We start from the raw sequence: 7597 nt of genomic DNA, 5'->3' as shown, positions 1-7597 counted from the left end.
ATTCAATGATGAAGATTCGAACTCGAATCTCTGAGAATTGCAGCGAATTAGCTTCAATTCAATTCAATTCTTTGTTCTGGAAACTTAGGGTTTTCATTGTGTTCTTCGTGTTCTTGTTATTTCTGGCTTTTTGATTGTAACTGAATAGAGAGAGAAAGTTGAAAGTGTTTATGATTGTGATTGTGGTGTGGCACTGCGTGATTGATGATTCTGACACTTGTGATGAGTTGGCTTGTATTTATAGGCCAGCTTGTGACTTCTGATCCAATGAACGTACGACACCTGTGCTTGGACTTGAGAAATTCGGCCTTGCTGAGTTTTTGCTTTGGGGACCTCTTTGCAATTTTTGGAACTTAAGGGACTGACCTGCAAAAAATTATTAAGGACCATTCTGCAATTTTTTTAAAACTCTGAGACTGAAATGTAATTGACCTAAAATGACTAAAACAAAAGGTTTGACCTAAAGGACTAAAAAAATTCGAATTAAAAACCTAAAAAGAAATAAAATGAAACAGAGGGACTAAAATGCAATTTTTAGAAGTTTGAGGACTTAAAATGAAAATTAAAAATAACATTGAATTAAAATTGGTAAATGGACAATAACGTAAAGTGAAACTAATAAAAAACACAAAATGGACTAAAATGAACCAACTACTTAAATGAGGTACTTCAAAGTAACCTCTCTCTGCCAAAATTTGGTGTGAAAAGACCAAAATACCCCTGGGGACTAAAATGACTCGAAACGATTCAAATGCAATTTTAAAATGATTTTTAACAAGGAATTAAAGCAAGAGCTTATACAAGCAAATTAAAAGACTCAGAGACAATTTTTAGGGATTAAAAAGAAATTTTAACATAGGAAAAGACTGAAATGCCCCTAGGGGCTAAACTGACTCAAAATGGCTTTAGACGTAATTTTTGAAATGGATTTTGACATGAGATTGAAACAAAGACTTATTCAAACCAATTGAAAAGACTCAAACAATTTTTAAGGACTAAAATGGGTTTGAATACAAGAAATGACTAAAATACCCTTTTTCATGAATTTTGTAAACAATATTGAAATGAGATGCAGAGAAAGACGCAATTGATTAGAGACATATCAAATGACTTGAAATACAAGAAAAGAAGAGTTGAGCTAGTATTTTTAAGTCCAAAATTAGGGTATAACAGACTTCAAATGTCGTCTATAAAAAAATAGTAATTTTAATGAGAGAAACTCCAACTTCTCTCTAAACTTTCCTTCTCCTTCAATCATTGATGAGGGGTGGTATTAGGTCAATTTTTTTTACATAAAATCACCACTCTACATCTTTTTTTCCTTTCCTTTCTTTCAATCTAAATAAGTGGTTTTCACATATATCAAGTTTTTCCTTTGTGTTTTTGTGATTTCGTCGTCTAATTGCGGCATTGTGTTGTTAGTCGTCTTGTATGGCGTTTGATTTCGCATCTTATTGCGGTGTTCGTTTAGTTCCTATTGAAAGATCGACACCACTCAATTACAAATTCAATCAATGATTTTTGGGCGTCAACGTTGCAGATCCGGAAGCATGGGTATTTCGGTGACTTATATTTTATCATATTATTTGTAGGCATTTTGCCGTTGTATGCTATTAACTTGGGTGCTGTGAGTTTGTTCGCAAATTTATCCTTTACGTTTTTAGCATGTTTGTATCTGAATGAATGATTATTTTTTTCTTTTTGTCAAAAAATAGTAATTTTTAGGGCTCGTTTGATGGTCAGGATAGGATAGAGGCAGGATATGATATAGAGCTGGATAAAGATAGGATATGATATGGACATGATAAGCATTAATCCTATCATGTGTTTGATGCGCACATGATAACAAACTAGAAACCTACATTTCACTAAGAAGTATTGCCTAATGAGCAATGACATACATATCCCTTAGTGTTACTTCACATTCATTTTCTTACGTCCTACACTTTACGTGATAATTAGTTTCCATAACAACCGACTTTTTTTTAAATATAATAAGGAAATGATAAATGAACAACCCAATAGTTGTACAAATTAATTTTTTTAATCATTTTTATTTTCTTGGAATATGTGCCATCCTTAATTGCTCAGTGTAAGAACCATACAGTGTGGAAATTTGTAGGCTTTTGCATGTCAATATAAAACTACTCAATATAATACCCCCTCCGGTCCTAAATATAAGCAAATTTGACTTTTTAGATTCATTCAATTAATGATGTATTTGGTCCATAATATGAACCACATACATCATTAATTGAATGAACCTAAAAAGTTAAATTTGCTTATATTTAGGACCGGAGGGAGTAATTGGATGTCAATATAAAACTAGTCAATATAATAATCATGCATATTACAATCACTTAACTTATTGTAGAGGATATAAATATATACTAATCTTCTTTTCATGGCAGTCTAGAAAAGGGAAGAAGACATCTTTCTCAAGTACGACTATAAATATTGGTAATTAAGGTAGACTATAGCTCATAAAAAACATCATAAACGATCACACGAAAATCTTGATAAGATGGCATGACAAAATCATCAGAATCTTAAAGTCGAGCTAAATAATAAATCTGTCACATTCTTTACACATGCGAATTCACTGCTTAATTTCTGGCTTTCTTTTCATCAGATTTTTGTTCTCGCTCTATAAATCAGCACGATACGGGTTTGAACTCATGTCCTCTCCACTAGTTTGATGTGAAGTTTCCACCAATCCCAACTAATTTTATGCATGCCAACAATTTGGTTCTTTTACACTTGATTGGTGGGAGAAGGTAGATATATCCTCGCTTAAAATTCTCATTGGGGAATTCCCATTTGTCGGGAACAATCTTTCGGTGAAAGGAAACAACTTAGATCAATGAAGTTCGATTATATCCAGTTAGTGTATGGCCTCTTGCAAATTAATTTCGTTTAATGTACCATTTATCAAAAGGATGTCTGTCAAAAAACAAAAAGGGATGTTAAATAAAAACAATAGTGGCCAAAAACTAAAAAGAAAGAAAATAAATTAAAACAAAACATTACCTAAATTGGATTGTGATCATGGATGATCCGGAGAGTTGTCTGAATTTTCCTGCTCATTAGCAGAACTATTTGAGCCTTCAACTTGTTGTGATGCTTCTTATTTACCCTCTTTGAGAACTAAGCACAAGCAAATCCCCTTATTATAATCAATAATTATAATGATAACCCTATGAAAAGTTGAAGTGAAAATGTTAGTTACAAATCTAACTGAATCAACGTCATAAAGCCCCTTATTATAATAAATAGTTGAATATTTACAATGATATGTCTTATTTATATAAATACCTGGTTTCTGATTTTGTATGTAATGATTTTTACCACAGCTGAAATCCTTTCACTAGAATTAGAATTCAAATTTTTTGCTGCCTGTGAAACTAATCTGGTCTATTTTCCCTTGAATTGAAATTCAAATTCCCTCGTCTTTAGATATATTATTTGCATTCTGGTGTTTGTTGTAAGGCTCTCTGTTGTAAAAATCTGCATAAAATTTAGGGTTAATTAAGTTTTTAGTCCTATAAATATTTAGGGTTTTATTTTTAGCCCCTACAAAATAAAATCACACTTTTTAGTCCCTATAAAATTTTCCATCAGCATTTTTAGTCCCTATAAAATTTTTCCATCAGCATTTTTAGTCCCTAAAATGCTTAAGAAAAATGTCACATGGACTAAAAAGTGTGATTTTATTTTGTAGGGATTAAAAACAAAACTGTGAATATTTATAGGGACTGAAAACTTAATTAACCCTAAAATTTAAACATTAAAAATATATTATGCTTAATTAAACTAACAAAAAAAGGTGAAATAGAACATTTGTAGGTGAAAAGGTGAAATAAGTATTAACCTCGTGGTAATTAAGTGGGTTTGGCTTGAAAGATACAGTGCCTCCACTAAATCTAGGAAGAAAAAAAGGATCAAATTGATTTATGATATTGAGAAGCACTTGGGTGACATAATGTCACAGTGACATTAAATCTGAGCCACACAACACACATTGCCACACAACATCTGGGCCACACAACACATACAACACATCTGGGCCACACAACACAACACCTTTGTGTGGCCCAGATTTAATGTCACGGTGACATTATGTCACCCAAGTATTTTCCTATGATGTCAAGGGAATCAGAAGAAATGTTAGTGGCATACCATTTACTGTTGGAGGCACAATGTTCTCACATGGTGTCATATTCCGATAAAATTGTGCTTGAAAATCCATTTGGATGTACAACATTGGGAGGATGGTACAAAGGCTCCTCTAATTTTCCATTATCACAATACCGTCCCTATTGAAGATTCTTTCAATATCTTTTTAAATCGCCATTTAAAATATCATAAAATTGGTTCAATAAATAATGTGAAGCTTCAACATGACTAATATTGTTGTATCTAAATGGTAATTGAATCACAGAGGAGCATGTTGCACGCGGTGACCGAATGGCATCAACATTTAAACCATTAGATTCAGCAGTGGTGCTCTCATGCCTCAAGTTAGATCCAATAGATCCAATAATTTTATTCTTAAACTTTTTTCCTAACAACAACAACAAAAAATTAATTTTATAATCTCAAAATTAACCTAATAATTGAATAGAGAATGTGAAGCATAATAAGAAAATATTAATTATTAATGAGAAAAACACTGTAGATGCGGTTATATTATGTGAAGCATAATAAGAAAATATTAATTATTATAACAATATTAATTATTAAGCACACACAAACGATAAAAAGTTGAACAGAAAATATTGTTATTTTTCAATAATAATAATAATTGTTATAATTAATTATTTCCTTTTCTAATTTTTATTATTTGTGGTGTTCCTAAATCAATATTATATGTGGTTGTGACTATAGAAGTGATGACGGAGGCTCATATGACGGGTTATGCTATGTTTTAGTTATTTTAATAAGTATTTGAAGACAATTTAGAGGTCATTTACAGCAGTTGCTCATGGCTTGAGGGACATTTTGTATTGTTTTCCTCCGAGTCATTGTAATTCAATTTATTCCCAAATTATACAACTTCATACGTGTTTTGGTTCTTTTTATTATTTAATTGTGTAAAGACACCATATGGAGGATTATGGAAGTTTAAAAATGAAGATCAATGTAGTTTGGAACGTTTTTGAGCACAATAGAAGTTGGGAAAACTTCATCACAAGTCCCAAGACACTTCAAGAAGGGAGAACACCCAAAGAAGGACGAATAAACTTCAAAATTTTCCCCTTGGGGCGTAGTTAACTATCATAGTGCGAGCTGCAGTTAACTCCAGTTGGCTCAGCTGCACTTATGCGCAGTTCCTGTCAAAGCATTAATTAAGATTTTGCGCGTTTCGGTCAAAAAATCAAAATAAATCGAGGATTATTCGGAATGCTACGAAACTTTACAGATTCTCTATATGCATTTTTATAGAGGTGTCTACAAAAAATCAGCTCAAAATTCAATTTCTAAGTCAATGTTTTGATGTTTTGGTTTCTTGAGTTTTTGGTTCGTTAAAAGTTCATATTTAATCCGTTGGAAAATTCTAATTTTTTGTGGGGGATATTGTTTTTATATCCTAAACATGAATGCAAAAAATCGTGAAAAAATTCAACTTCTAGCCTCTAGACTTAGTTGGACGCGCACTTGGGAAAAAAAATTATGATTTTGCGCATTTTGGTCGAAAAATCAAAATAAATCTAGAATTAGTGGGAATGCTACAGAATTTTGGAGACACCTCTATAAAAATATATATTGAGGATCTGCAAATTTCCGTAGCATTCCGAATAAGCCTCGATTTATTTTGATTTTTCGACAGAAATGCGCAAAATCGCATTTGATGCTCTGCCAAGAACAAGATTTAAGTGAAGTTCTCACAACGACAGTTAACTACAGTTCACTTACCGAACGGTAGTTAACTGCAGCTGGGGGGTAAAATGGTATGTTCCATGTGTTTTTAAGCAAAACTTGATGTGAGAAAAACAATTTTTTTTTTACAACCCAACAGTCCATGTTTGGGGCCTCTTGATGTACTTTGTTTTATAACCCCCCTATAAATCGAGGTTTACTATATACACCCCACTCCAATAATTTTTTTTTGTTTCTCCTACTAGCATGGGCTCTATGCCGTCGTATCCTGTCATATATATAGGATCGGCCCTGAAGAGGAGCACACTACAAGATTCTAAGCCAAAACCGCCAGGTCGACTTAAGTGTTAGAGTTTCTAATGTTGAGTCTTTGACATACAACTTATGTGTTTCTGACATATATTTTATGTGTTTCTAATGTTAAAATTCTGACATACAACTTAAGTGTTAGGGGTATGGTAAAAAAATGGTCAGGAATTGGTGCTATAGTTGTTTTTCAAAAGAACAAATCACACCAAACAGTTGGCTTCGAGGTGGGGCATCCAATTGTTGTCTCGGACGGTGTTAACCCAGGAAGGAGTGTGTTGGTGTGCAGTGTTCGTGGCGAGAACATTTGCGTACCGAACAAAGATGTTTACCTTATGCACGACCAAATTAAAATATTCAATAAAATTCTGAAAGACTTAAAAGTTAAGTTGTTCAAAATGAGTAGTATTGAGGCGGAGTCAAAAACTAGTAATAAATATTATATCATAGCTTGGCTCTGCCAATTGGTTCTGACATTTAATATCTTATCATCTAAATGAAATTGGTGAATAATGATAGAGAAAAATACTTCAATTTCGTTAATTCCATTTCCCAATTGAAAACTCATTGGTTCAATGATTTAGCCCCACATGTAGGCATGGCATTGGAGCGGGGTGGTCCGTCCCCATCTCCAACTCCTATATACTTATCCATTACCTTACATATACCCAACAAGAATGGAAAATTGAATATCATCCCCTTCTCCAATGGATTTTGGTATCTCCGTCTCATTCTCGTCCCACAGTGAATCTTTTTTTTCAACAAAAAAAGAAGTTTTTTAGCCTCGAAGGCAATATTGTAATGCATTATCAAGCAATATGTTCATTTTAACATTGCCTTTACTGAATGATTTGACTGCTTCTTTAAATATCAATTGCAAATTATATAATATGAAAATTATAAATTGATGATAATGTAATTTTCTACCATGGGACAAGTTTGGATATGGTTTCAGGTTGGATACTTATATCCTCGTTACCCATCCTGCAACTGTGTTTTGAAATCGGAGAAAACTCAAACACATATCCATTCTCAATCAAAACGGAAAAAACTCATCAAATCGGAGTTGATACGTGCGGATAACCGTAAGTATGGATTTTGTTGATATGCTTACCCACATGTCTATGCCACTAAATGAGGGTTGATTGTTATTTGAAGACGACAGACAAACAAGCTCGTGTCTTTGCCTTTAATTTAGTAATTATTGTAGTCCACTTCTGCTTTTTCTTTTCCTTTTTCTTATTATATGTCAACAATTGACTAAATTAAACAACAAAACAGCTTTCCTTTAAAACTAATGACCATTTCTTTTAAACTACATCTCTCATCCTACCATAGCGCCATTCAACTGATCATTTAACTTAATCCAATTGATTTCTCATTAATCCGTATTTTTTTTCTTCTGTAACAA

At 32.7% G+C, this 7597-nt stretch overlaps 1 long non-coding RNA gene across 2 annotated transcripts; it reads right to left on the bottom strand.

The window, feature by feature from the left end:
* Positions 1-2307: 2307 nt before the first annotated feature.
* Positions 2308-4638, bottom strand: LOC146916334 (uncharacterized). Of its 2 annotated transcripts, XR_015014993.1 has the most exons (5): positions 4180-4638; positions 3872-3923; positions 3316-3507; positions 3031-3197; positions 2308-2943 (listed from the first exon to the last, which is right to left on the bottom strand). It is a non-coding gene; the product is annotated as an uncharacterized LOC146916334 (long non-coding RNA). The 2 variants fall into 2 exon arrangements; XR_015014992.1 differs by lacking the exon at positions 4180-4638 and having other exon boundaries at positions 3872-4141.
* Positions 4639-7597: the final 2959 nt, after the last annotated feature.

This window comes from Medicago sativa, chromosome 6 (assembly GCF_051527215.1).
Source record: "Medicago sativa cultivar Bolivia chromosome 6, Bolivia_mono, whole genome shotgun sequence".
NCBI lineage: Eukaryota > Viridiplantae > Streptophyta > Magnoliopsida > Fabales > Fabaceae > Medicago > Medicago sativa.
This window is presented reverse-complemented; position numbering and strand designations above follow the sequence as displayed.